A 14,549-nucleotide genomic window follows, 5' to 3' on the forward strand; every position below is an offset into this window, starting at 1 on the left:
CGTGATATGGCGAGGGGTTACTGTATATATATTAATACAGAGAGAGAGAATGTGGGGAAAAAACGAAGTATGGTGTGAAAACTAGAATGAGAGGAGAAATAAGATTAAGAAAACGAAGCCCCTTGTTCCTCCCTGATTACAGAAAGCTCGTTAAATAGAATTGTTTAAGAATGAAATAACAAGAAAATACATCAAGGTGTGCAAGTCAGCAACTAAATGTGGAGCAGGTGGTGACCTACAATTCGATAAAAGAAACCCGGTTGTGTGTCTACACCAGCTAAAAATTACAGATCTCGAATTGCTGGATTGAAATTCGGGGGGAGGGGGGCATATTTATTACAATTGTTTATTGGTGAAGTTATGAAGCGTTGGGGGTGACTTTGGGGGTCAACGTAATCAGTAAGAGGAAGGGAAAAATGTGAAGAATAGAAAGGAAGTAGTGGTCGAGAAGGGAAGAATATATGTGATTTCACACTGTGTGTAAGGATCCTGGCTGGCTTACTCATGCATTACACACTACAACACCCAGGTAACTTTAACCCTTTTGTTACCAACCTGGCTGAAACCACCTCTGGCTCTGTAGTACAAATGTCTTGTTTTCATAAGTTTTTAATTAAAATCTTCCTCCAAATCTTAGTCACAATTTATGTTCCTAATACTAGCTGAATGATAACTAAGTTATTTTACTAAATTCTTTGTTATATTTAAAATTAATTGAAAGAAACACAGAGCATCTCAACAGAAATATGGCAACAAAAGGGTTAAAGTCACCAAGATATTTTTAACACTTTTGATACTAACCCGGCTGAAACTGGCTCTGGCTTTGTTGTAAAAATGTCTTTCATAAGTCCTGAATTAAAATCTTCCACTAAACCTTAGTCACAGTTTATGTTCCTAACACTAGCTTAATGATAACTAAGTTATTTTACTAACCTCTTTGTTATATTTAAAGTATTTGAAAGAAACACAGAACATCTCCACAGAAATACGGTAACAAAAGGGTTAAAGTCACCAAGATATTTTTAACACTTTTGATACTAACCCGGCTGAAACTGGCTCTGGCTTTGTTGTAAAAATGTCTTTCATAAGTCCTGAATTAAAATCTTCCACTAAACCTTAGTCACAATTTATGTTCCTAACACTAACTTAATGATTACTAAGTTATTTTACTAACCTCTTTGTTATATTTAAAATTAATTGAAAGAAACACAGAACATCTCAACAGAAATATGGTAACAAAAGGGTTAAAGTCACCATGATATTTTTAACCCTTTTGTTACCAACCCGGTTGAAACTGGCTCTGGCTCTGTAGTACAAATGTCATGTTTTCATAAGTTCTGAATTAAAATCTTCCACCAAACCTTAGTCACAATTTACGTTCCTAACACTAGCTTAAGGATAACTAAGTTATTTTACTAAATTATTTGTTATATTAAAATTAATTGAAAGAAATACAAAGCATCTCAAAATAAATATGTAACGAAAGGGTTAAACAGTCACACACATTCATAATGCAAAATACACACCCACATACATACATTACAATATACACACACACACACAGGTATTTAGATAAACCAGTACACACACACACACACACACATAAGCACGACAGTATAATTACACACGGAGACATTTAAACTAAAGCTACACACATATACATCATCATCATCATCATCATCATCATCGTTTAATGTCCGTTTTCCGCGCTAGCACGGGTTGGACGGTTCGACCGGAGTCTGGGAAGCCAGGGGCTGCACCAGGCTCCAGTCTGATCTGGCAGTGTTTCTACAGCTGGATGCCCTTCCTAACACCAACCACTCCGCGAGTGTAGTGGGTGCTTTTTACGTGCCACCTGCACAGGTGCCAGGGGGGGTCTGGCATCAGCCACGATCGGTTAGTGCTTTTAACGTGCCACCGGGACGGAAGCCAGCCAAGGCGGCGCTGGCATCGGCCACATTCGGATGGTGCTTTTTATGTTCCACCAGCACAGAAGCCAGTCAAAACGGCACTGGCATCGGCCACATTCGGATGGTGCTTTTTATGTTCCACCGGCACAGAAGCCAGTCGAGGCGGTGCTGGCAACGGCCATGTTCGGATGGTGCTTTTTATGTGCCACCGGCACAGGTATCACAACTACTATTTCCATTGATATTTGTTTCGATGTTCATGTACATGCACTTGACTCAACAGGTCTCCTCAAGCACAGCGAGATGTTCCAGGATCCAAGGTACTTTGAATGGGCAGGGGCTATGCGGAACTGGTGCCGGAAGCATCCCGGGTCTTTGTAGTCACAGCACATCTCCAGAGATCTCGGTCCTTCGCCTATGTTCGTATCAAATTGGCGATCAAATTGACACTCCCATATCACTAAACTTCTTCCTGGTATAGGAAAACTTGAGGTTGCAATTGAAATCCAATAAGAGCCTCAGGTAAATATTACTGTAATAATTGTTTTAATTAGTAATTTACAAACACGTTTACATTGTAATAATTCTTTTATTAGACCTAATTAAGGTGGTGAGCTGGCAGAAACGTTAGCACGCCGGGCGAAATGCTTAACAGTATTTCATCTGCCATTACGTTCTGAGTTCAAATTCCGCCGAGGTCGACTTTGCCTTTCATCCTTTCGGGGTCGATAAATTAAGTACCAGTTACGCACTGAGGTCGATGTAATCAACTTAATCCGTTTGTCTATCCTTGTTTGTCCTCTCTGTGTTTAGCCCCTTGTGGGTAGTAAAGAAATAGGTATTTCATCTGTCTTTATGTTCTGAGTTCAAATTCCGCCGAGGTCGACTTTGCCCTCTGTAGGAGCTATTGCCAAAGTCTGCATGGAGTGAAGCTTTTAAGTTACTTATTAATAAGTTTAGTGAAAGGGTGAGAATGGCCCTGCCTACGAGCCATTGGTTTACCAGGGTCTCCGAGAGAGTTGGGTAGCAGGAAGTGTCTTTGAAATAGGAAAACTAACATGAATGCATACAACAGAGAAATTGTCTGCTAAAATGAGCCCAAGGGCCCAGGGGTGGTGCTAAGATAGGTGATATAGTAAGTCTGTCACTCAGGTAGGCCATGGTAGGATTTGAACATAAAGCCAGATGAATACCTCAAGGCCAACACCTTAGACTTGTACTTTATTTATTGAAGGAGAAAAAGCAAATTGACCTCACCAGGATTTGAACCCTGAATTTATAGAGCCAGATTAGCTGATGAACAGATTATACATTCCATTATTTAGGGTTAGATTATAACCAATCAGACTGCAATTAGCAAAGTAATGTAGCTAATTGGGAGACACAATGTAACGACTGTCGTTAAGTTTATTAGCATCATAGAGAACATTCAATTATAAATAATCATCATCATCATCATCATCATCATCGTTTAGCGTCCGCTTTCCATGCTGGCATGGGTTGGATGGTTCGACTGGGGTCTGGGAAGCCAGGAGGCTGCACCAGGCTCCGGTCTGATCTGGCAGTGTTTATACAGTTGGATGCCCTTCCTAACGCCAACCACTCTGTGAGTGTAGTGGGTGCTTTTTACGTACCACCGACACGGAAGCCAGTCAAGGTGGCGCTGGCAACGGCCACGTACGGATGGTGCTTTTTAGGTGCCAAGGGAGGCTGGCAATGGTCACGACCGGTTGGTGCTTTTTCTATAGTTTGTAAGATATTTGGGGTTTTTTTTCTTCAATTTCTGCAATTTCAACCAATCAATGACGTCTATTGAGGTAAAAGCATTCTGTGCCATATGAATATGTCCCTCGTTTAAGAAACAGATTGGGTTTTTTTAGATTTCTGAAGAAAAAAGATACCCTTCCCCCTAACCCTAAACCTAAATCAGATTGAAATGCAATAGAACGATACTAGGGTCATAATTATGGGTGACAATTTCATATGACACCGCTAGAAAAAACTGCCATTCAAACCAAAAAGATCCCCTAACCCTAACCCTAAAACAGATCAGATGCAATAGATGGATTCTAGGGTCATAATTATGGGTGACAATTACATATGACACCGCTAGAAAAAACTGCCATCCAAACCAAAAAGATCCCCTAACCCTAACCCTAACCCTAAAACAGATTGAGATGCAATAGATGGATTCTAGGGTCATAATTATGGGTGACAATTACATATGACGCCGCTAGAAAAAACTGCCGTTCAAACTGAAAAGATCCTTATCTTGTACACAAGAAACACCCAGCACCCCAGGTTAAAGAAGGTCTTCACCCACATAAGGTGTCATTATCTGTTTGGCAGGATACGAAAGGTTTTGTCCACTTTGAACTTTTAAACTCAAATCAAATGATAAAAAAGGAGGGATCTTTTCGGTTTGACCGGCAGTTTTTTCTAGCGGTGTCATATGAAATTATCACCCATAATTATGACCCTAGTATCGATCTATTGCATTTCAATCTATTTTAGGGTTAGGGGTGGGGGAAGGGTATCTTTTTTTTCTTCACAAATGTAAATAAACCCAATCTGTTTCTTAAACGAGGCACATATTCATACGGCACAGAATGTTGTTTTTTTTTACCTCAATAGACGTCATTGATTGGTTGAAATTGCAGAAATTGAAGAAAAAAACCCAACAAATATCTTACAAACTATAGAATTTTCTCAATAAAGCCAAGAGAAAAAGATGTTTTATAAACACATTCTCCCAGTGTACAAAGTTTAAAATGTTTTAGTTACGTGGAAATTATTTAAAAAACTGCCGTTCTAACGGAAAAGATCCATGGTAAACAATAAATAACATATGTGTGTGTGTGTGTGTTCCTCTTTCTTCTCTATCTTTCTTTCTCTTTCATATCCTTCTTTTTTAACTCATGCATCTTCCTTACTCTGTCTGTCTGTCTCTCTCTCTCTCCTTTATCATCATCATCATCATCATCGTTTAAAGTCCGTTTTCCATGCTGGCATGGGTTGGACGATTCAACTGGGGTCTGGGAAGCCAGAAGGCTGTGTCAGGCCCAGTCTGATCTGGCAGTGATTCTACAGCTGGATGCCCTTCCTAACGCCAACCACTCCGTGAGTGTAGTGGGTGCTTTTTACATGCCACCTGCACAGGTGCCAGACGAGGCTGGCAAATGGCCACGATTGGATGGTGCTTTTTACGTGCCACCGGCACAGAGACTTGACGAAGCTGGCAACGGCCACGATCAGATGGTTCTTTTTACGTACCACCTGCACAGGTGCCAGACGAGGCTGGCAAACGGCCACGATTGGATGGTGCTTTTTATGTGCCACCAGCATGAGGCCAGTCAGGGCGGTGCTGGCTACGGCCACATTCGGATGGTTCTCTTACGTACCACCGGCACTGGTATCACAGCTGCAATTTCCATTGATGTTGATCAATTTCAATTTTGATATATATTAGGAGTGGCTGTGTGGTAAGTAGCTTGTTTACCAACCACATGGTTCCGGGTTCAGTCCCACTGCGTGGCACCTTGGGCAAGTGTCTTCTACTATAGCCTCGGGCCGACCAAAGCCTTGTGAGTGGATTTGCTAGACGGAAACTGAAAGAAGCCTGTCGTATATATATATATATATGCGTGGGTGTGTTTGTGTGTCTGTGTTTGTCCCCCTTGCATTGCTTGACAACCGATGCTGGTGTGATTATGTCCCCGTTACTTAGCAGTTCGGCAAAAGAGTCCGATAGAATAAGTACTGGGCTTACAAAAGAATAAGTCCCGGGGTCGAGTTGCTCGATTAAAAAAAGGTGGTGCTCCAGCATGGCCGCAATCAAATGACTGAAACAAGTAAAAGAGTGAAAGAGTAAAAAGAGATATATATATATATATATATACCACACACATACGCCCCCCCACACACATACGCCCCCCCCCCACACACACACAGATACTTCACTTTACAAGGACCCACTTTATTAGACCCTAGGTTTACGAGTTATATTTTGCAAGCACAAGATCCAAATTTTGATAAAGTGCAAGTCTCTACTACCATAACTAATTCGTGGCCAATGCAGTTTCTCACCTCTTCTTGAAAAATGCGTTTCTTTGAAAACATTTTTTTCGGATTCTTACGTTGTAGATGTCGGAGATTACGAATGTGCCAAAAAAAAGAAAATTTTTTAATTTCGCCCACCCACCTCTCCTCAAATTAAATTTTTGATTTTGTTTACTTTAAAGAGATTTTGTTTACTTGCAGCAAATTGACTAACATATCTCTTTTACTCTTTTACTTGTTTCAGTTATTTGACTGTGGCCATGCTGGAGCACCGCCTTTAGGCGAGCAAATCGACCCCAGGACTTATTCTTTGTAAGCCCAGTACTTATTCTATCAGTCTCTTTTGCCGAACCGCTAAGTTACGGGGACGTAAACACACCAGCATTGGTTGTCAAGCGATGTTGGGGGAACAAACACAGACACACAAACACACACACGCATATACATATATATATATATATGTATATATATATACGACGGGCTTCTTTCAGTTTCCGTCTACTAAATCCACTCACAAGGCTTTGGTCAGCCCGAGGCTATAGTAGAAGACACTTGCCCAAGATGCCACGCAGTGGGACTGAACCTGGAACCATGTGGTTGGTAAACAAGCTACTTACCACACAGCCACTCCTGCGCCTGTGTATATATACATATATAAGTATGTGTGTGTGTGTGTGTCTTTCTCTCTCTTCTATTTTTTAATTATTATAAATCTTCCACTGAGGTGGGAGCTGGTTTCCAACAAAGATACAAGGCTCCATCTTTGGGATGTTGTTAACACAGACAAATTCACATTTGAAACTTAAGAAAAGTCTTGCATATTTTTACTGTTCCACTCACAGATTGCATTTGTAATGTACGCTTCAGTCGGTCAATTTCTCTTTCTGAAATTCCCAGTTTATCTAGATTCTTCTTTAAGCATTTACTAACAAAACCCAGTACTCCAATTATTATTGGAGTGGCTGTGTGGTAAGTAGCTTGTTTACCAACCACATGGTTCTGGGTTCAGTCCCACTGCATGGCACCTTGGGCAAGTGTCTTCTACTATAGCCTCAGGCCGACCAAAGCCTTGTGAGTGGATTTGATAGACGGAAACTGAAAGAAGACCGTCGTATATATGTGTATATATGTATGTGTATGTGTGTGTGTTTGTGTGTCTGTGTTTTTCCCCCTAGCATTGCTTGACAACCGATGCTGGTGTGTTTGTGTCCCCGTAACTTAGCGGTTCGGCAAAAGAGACCAATAGAATAAGTACTGGGCTTACAATAGAATAAGTCCCAGGATCGAGTTGCTCGATTAAAGGTGGTGCTCCAGCATGGCCGCAGTCAAATGACTGAAACAAGTAAAAGAGTAAAAGAGTAAAAAGAGTACGACTATGAATTCATAGTCTGGATATAGAAGCTGGAGATTTCGAAGCGGTTGTTCACAGGTATCCTCTTTTTCTTTGATTTTCAAAGAAATATTTATATCTGCAGGGCAGCTAACCTCTATGATGGTACATACCTTCGCCCTGCTGTCCCAAACAACAATATCTGCCTGTTATGTTTACATTTGACAGAAGTTTTGATGAGAATTACGGAGATGTACTTGCATAGCAAGTGATTTGATCTGAGATCGTGTGCTGGAACGAAAATAATTGCAGCGTGGAAGGTGTTTGTAAGCCATTTAAGAAACACACAAAAGCCGTTCAATTCACTTCAACATTTAAATTTAATTTGCCAAAATATTTTCGTCGCTTTGAGACCGTGACCTGTTCACTGACAAAAATCCGTGCTGCATGGTCTTATAGTGACGAAATATTTTGACAAATTGAACTTAAATGTTGAAGTAAATCGAACGGCTTTTGTGTGTTTCTTAAATGGCTTACAAACACCTTCCATGCTGCAATGGTTTGATGAGAATATTCCACCAGTATTCCTTGAGTTGGTGTTTATGAATGTATTCCATAACAGAGGGATTTTCTCCACCACTTTGTTATATTATATATCCAACATACAAGGATATAAAAGAAACCACAAGGAATATTGCAAAAATAAATGTTGCTGTGTGGTTAGTAGCTTTCTTACCAACCACATGGTTCCAGGTTCAGTCCCGCTGCGTGGTATCTTGGTCAAGTGTCTTCTGCTATAGCCCCAGGTCGACCAATGCCTTGTGAGTGGAATTGGTAGACGGAAACTGAAAGAAGCCTGTCTAAGTTTATTTCAGGAGTGTGGTTTTTTCAGATGGCATTGTAAATTGTTTTAGAACAACATCTCACCACATAGGGAGGTCGTACCACGACGACATTTTAGGACAGCTGCTAATCACACGTATAATGTCCTCCACAGTAACAAAACACAACCTACACACGTGGTTACGCCTTGAGATTACAAGAGCGTCACTGTCTCTCTTCTTCACCATGTACTTTGTGGCAATCTCCTGTTCCTGGATTGCAAACCCATAGCCTTCAAAGTGTGTTGTGATGTGGTAATCTTGTGTCCAAGAGAGGTGTACAGTCACCAGAAGTAACTTGCACGGGCACGGAAATACATCTGCCATCACCAGAGAAAACAAAGCAACTACCCCCAGTGACTTGCCTGACCTTTCATTGGACAAAAGCTACCTACCTGCCATTCTATTGGACACTGGCTAAACATCACTGCTGATATTTTTGTATAAATAGACATCATAAATCGCTGTATAGGCAGTTGGCTTTTTGGCACTCAACGGATGTAAATCGTGTCCCTCTCGCCTGCCACGCTCACCACTCACGCAGCCTCGAACCTTTGTACTGCTATTTCACGCCTGAAATAAATTGCTTTATAAACTTACACCTCTTGTCTACTCGTCATTTCAACTACTGCTTTCGTCTGTCCAGTTTTGCTGATTACGACCACAGTCCTTTTCAGGGCTAATTCAAGTCTGATCTGAATGCGATAACAGTCCTTTTTAGGACTACTCTCAGATCAGACCGGAAGTAGTGGCCAAGAATCATACCCGCTACAGAGGCTGCACTTCATGTCAATTCTACTGTCTTCTTCATGCTTCCAGGCAACATACCCATGCATGGTCTTTCTTTTGTATACTGAGTGCTTTCCATCCAGGTCTTCTCTGAGATAAGAGAGCCCAGCTGTTTTGGGTTTGTATAGGAGACCATCAGGAAGAGAGTATTTCTTGAGGAGTTCACTGCCAACTCATACAACGTTGCTCACTTCACTTTTCAGGACTGCATTAATATCTCTTTTACTCTCTTTACTCTTTTACTTGTTTCAGTCATTTGACTGCGGCCATGCTGGAGCACCGCCTTTAGTCAAGCAAATCGACCCCGGAACTTATTCTTTGTAAGCCCAGTACTTATTCTATCGGTCTCTTTTGCCAAACCGCTAAGTGATGGGGACGTAAACACACCAGCATCAGTTGTCAAGCAATGCTAGGGGGACAAACACACACACACAAACATATACATACACATACATAAATATATATACATATATACGACGGGCTTCTTTCAGTTTCCGTCTACCAAATCCACTCACAAGGCATTGGTCGGCCCGGGGCTATAGCAGAAGACACTTGCCCAAGATGCCATGCAGTGGACTGAACCTGGAACCATGTGGTTGGTTAGCAAGTAGAAATTATTTTGAAGGCTATTTGCACTGATGATATGGGTTTACTGAAAGCGAATATTCTATGGAATTTTTATTGAATAAACTTAATATCGTCGGCAAACCTTTGGCTCTAAATTTTCGTGAAAGACTTATGCATAGATATAATGAGAGAAGAAATGTCGAAACCTTGACTCTCTTGAGGTATTTACATAACCCAAGGAAATTTAAAGGTGAGTCGATTTCTGGACCTTTTCTAATTTTTAACGAAACAGCATTTAAGGAAGTATGCTGAACAAACATAAAGGAGATTATTTCCTGAACATGATGCTGAGAACACAACAGAATTATACAAAGAAAATGAAATAGGAGGGAACCTAAAAACAAGTGTTACTGTTGTCCCATCTACTTATGAAGGTAATGGACTCATTCGTGAATACACAAGCGCAATGAAGAAAATGAATGAAGAGCCCAAGATGGTAACAAATGGATTTGAAATCTCTAAAGTATTTGAATATTTTGAAGCAACTTCGTACATCATCATCATCATCATCGTTTAGCGTCCGCTTTCCATGCTAGCATGGGTTGGACGGGTCAACTGGGGTCTGTGAAGCTGGAAGGCTTCGTCAGGCCCAGTCAGATCTGGCAGTGTTTCTACGGCTGGATGCCCTTCCTAACGCCAACCACTCCGCGAGTGTAGTGGGTGTTTTTTACGTGCCACCTGCACAGGTGCCAGACAGGGCTGGCGAACGGCCACGAACGGATGGTGCTTTTATGTGTCACCGGCACGGGGCCAGGCGATGCTGGCAACGGACACGAACGGATGGTGCTTTTACGTGCCACCGACACGGGGCCAGACAGAGCTGGCAACCGGCCACGAACAGACGGTGCTTTTACGTGTCACCGGCACGGGGGCCAGCCGAGGCTGGCAACGGACGCGAACGGACGGTGCTTTTACGTGCCACCGACACGGTTGCCAGACAGAGCTGGCAAACGGCCACGAGCGGACGGTGCTTTTACGTGTCACCGGCACGGGGGCCAGCCGAAGAAGTGAAAAGCCCAAGAAACACTATAGAGCATAGCTTACAATTAAAGCAACAAGTGTCCAGTCGGAAAGAGCTTTTTCAATTACTGGACTTTGCAACACAAAAATTAGGACAAGTTTGTCAGGTAAAACACTGAATGCATTGTGTTTCTTAAAAGATTATTTTTTTCGAAGGAAAGTGAATCATCAAGCAAGTCAAGAAATTTGATTGATTCTCAAAAATACGACGACTTTTCGGTTTGAACGGCAGTTTTTAACATAATTTCTAGGAAACTAAACACTTTTAAACTTCGTATGCTGGTAGAATGTGTTTATAAAACATCTTTTTCTCTTGGCTTTATTGAGAAAATTCTATAGTTTGTAAGATATTTGTTGCTTTTTTTTTCTTCAATTTCTGCAATTTCAACCAATCAATGACGTCCATTGAGGTAAAAAAAAAACATTCTTTGCCGTATGAATATGTCCCTCGTTTAAGAAACAGATTGGGTTTATTTACATTTGTGAAGAAAAAAAAGATACCCTTCCCCCCACCCCTAACCCTAACCCTAAAACGTTGCATTCCTGATTAAATAAATCTAATACCATTATTTTTTTGTAATTGTTTGTACATAGATACAGATGCAGGCACCATCAACATATTTGTGGATATCAGTCAACCTGTTTCTTTCTCTCTTTCTCTGTGTATACTCTTTTATTTGTTTCAGTCATTTGACTGCGGCCATGCTGGAGCACCGCCTTTAATCGACCCCGGGACTTATTCTTTTTGTAAGCCCAGTACTTATTCTATCCGTCTCTTTTTGCCGAACCGCTAAGTGACGGGGACGTAAACACACCAGCATCGGTTGTCAAGCAATGCTAGGGGGACAAATACACACACATACATATATATATATATATATACATATATACGACAGGCTTCTTTCAGTTTCCGTCTACCAAATCCACTCACAAGGCTTTGGTCGGCCCAGGGCTATAGCAGAAGACACTTGCCCAACATGCCACGGAGTAGGACTGAACCCGGAACCATGTGGTTGGTTAGCAAGCTACTTACTTGTATGTATATAAACAAAATATAATATATGACAAACTTCTTTGTTACAGGGACACCACGGCTCTAAATCCGCGAAAACCGGTTTACTTAGACTTAACCTCAGTTTGGGGAATTATCGGTTTTTTGCGAGCCCTAGTTGGGAAGCAAATGTTTTACCATACAGCCGTGCCTGCTCCTAATGTTTCATAGATTTTTTTTTTTCAAAATTCGGATCTTTTCCTTTTGAACGGCACATGTCAACACAATTTCTAGTTAACTAAACACTTTAAAACTTCGTATACTGGTAGAATGTGTTTATAAAACATCTTTTTCTCTTGGCTTTCTTGAGAAAATTGTAAAGTTTTAGACGTAGCAAATGATTTTAGTTCAATTAGAGGCGATTCATTGGTTAAAATTCAAAAAATTAAACTACATTAAACAAACGAATTACAATTTTCTCAATAAAGCCAAGAAAAAAAGATGTTTTATAAACACATTCTACCAGTATACGAAGCTTAAAAGTGTTTAGTTAACTAGAAATTGTGCCGTTCAAAAGGAAAAGATCCCAAAATTCTATTTTGTTTTTCACACGTTCATTTGTGTAGGTCCACAGCATCACTCTCTGAGAGAACATGTTCCAGTGGTTGGAAATGTAAATCATCAGAGAAAGAAACCTCGCTGTGTCTTGCATTAATTACATTTAAAAGCAAACTTTATTCATGGACATTGAAAATACTACTGTGGATGCTAAAATTCTGAGCTTTGAAGAATTCTTAAAATTCTTCGAGTAAGCAAATTTTTCCACTTGAATCCAGACATTGTTCTGGGGTATCTTATCGGTTTGAACGGCAGTTTTTTCTAGTGGTGCCATATGAAATTGTCACCCATAATTATGACCCTAGTATCGATCTATTGCATTTCAATCTGTTTTAGGGTTAGGGTTAGTTAGGGGTGGGGGGAAGGGTATCTTTTTTTCTTCAGAAATGTAAATAAACCCAATCTGTTTCTTAAACGAGGAACATATTCATACGGCACAGAATGTTTTCACCTCAATAGACGTCAATGATTGGTTGAAATTGCAGAAATTGAAGGAAAAAACCCACAAATATCTTACAAACTATAGAATTTTCTCAATAAAGCCAAGAGAAAAAGATGTTTTATAAACACATTCTACCAGTATACGAAGTTTAAAAGTGTTTAGTTACGTGGAAATTATTTTTAAAAACTGCCGTTCAAACCGAAAAGATCCCTGAGCTTTGAAGAATTTAAAAAATTCTTCGAGGAGACAAATTTTTTCACTTGAATCCAGACATTGTTCTGGGGGATCTTTAAAATGCGAATGCATGGCAAACACTACCTTCCCAGAAATAGTGGAGCGGGAAAGATGGATGGATGTTGGTAATGCAGCTTCAAAAGGGATCGATTCTTTTGCTCGGGGTCGCTAGTTGTGACTGCTGGTAATGCAGTTCCAGAAGGCAGGGTAACCATCTATCTCTTCTACAGCAAGACCCCTGTTTCTGTTCCTAAGTCATACTATAATGTGGAGGCGCAATGGCCCAGTGGTTAGGGCAGCGGACTCACGGTCGTAGGATCGCGGTTTCGATTCCCAGACCGGGTGTTGTGAGTGTTTATTGAGCGAAAACACCTAAAAGCTCCACGAGGCTCCGGCAGGGATGGTGGTGATCCCTGCTGTACTCTTTCACCACTCTTTCTCCCACTCTTACTTCCTGTTTCTGTTGTACCTGTATTTCAAAGGGGCCAGCCTTGTCACTCTCTGTGTCACGCTGAATATCCCCGAGAACTACGTTAAGGGTACATGTGTCTGTGGAGTGCTCAGCCACTTGCACGTTAATTCCATGAGCAAGCTGTTCCGTTGATCGTATCAGCTGGGACCCTCGTCGTTGTAACCGACGGAGTGCTCCTACTACTACATACTGTAATCTCTCATGACCTGGCACAAAGCCACCCGTTTCAATACCCTGCTCCTTCTTGAGGGATCTTTGTCTTGCAAGTTATTTCTTGAGTTTGAATGTAATAAACAAGGAAACTGCCGTTTTACTTGCATTTTGTTCAAGGAAAAAGTAAGATTGAAATTAGTTTCTTATGATAGAAATGTCTCCATATTTTAGTCATGAACTTGAATAGAGTTATTGCGTAAAATGGGAAGCACTCCGTCGGTTACGACGACGAGGGTTCTGGTTGATCTGATCAAAGGAACAGCCTGCTCGTGAAATTTACGTGCAAGTGGCTGAGCACTCCACAGACACGTGTACCCTTAACATAGTTCTCGGGGATATTCAGCGTGACACAGAGAGTGACAAGGGTGACCCTTTGAAATACAGGTACAACAGAAACAGGAAGTAAGAGTGAGAGAAAGTTGTGGTGAAAGAGTACAGCAGGGATCACCACCATTCCCTGCCGGAGCCTCGTGGAGCTTTAGGTGTTTTCGCTCAATAAACACTCACAACGCCAGGTCTGGGAATCGAAACCTTGATCCTACGACCGCGAGACCGCTGCCCTAAGCACTGGGCCATTGCGCCTCCACTGCGTAAAATATTGTCATCTAAACATGAGTAAGTGGATTTAAGGTAACTCTGAGATAATTTGTTACTGCATTTATAAGACCAAATGAAAGTATTGTATATTGATAGAAATATTCTAAGGATTAAAAAGCAGTCTAAGCGGGAAATATATATTTCTTTACTGCCCAGAAGGGGCTAAACACAGAGGGGACAAACAAAGACAGATGAAGGGATTGAGTCGATTATATCGCCAACAGGGCGAAACTGGTACTATATTTATCGACCCCGAAAGGATGAAAGGCAAAGTTGACCTCGGCGGAATTTGAACTCAGAACGTAACGACAGACGAAATACCTATTTCTTTATTACCCACAAGGGGCTAAACACAGAGAGGACAAA

This window comes from Octopus sinensis, linkage group LG29 (genome assembly GCF_006345805.1).
Source record: "Octopus sinensis linkage group LG29, ASM634580v1, whole genome shotgun sequence".
Taxonomy (NCBI): domain Eukaryota; kingdom Metazoa; phylum Mollusca; class Cephalopoda; order Octopoda; family Octopodidae; genus Octopus; species Octopus sinensis.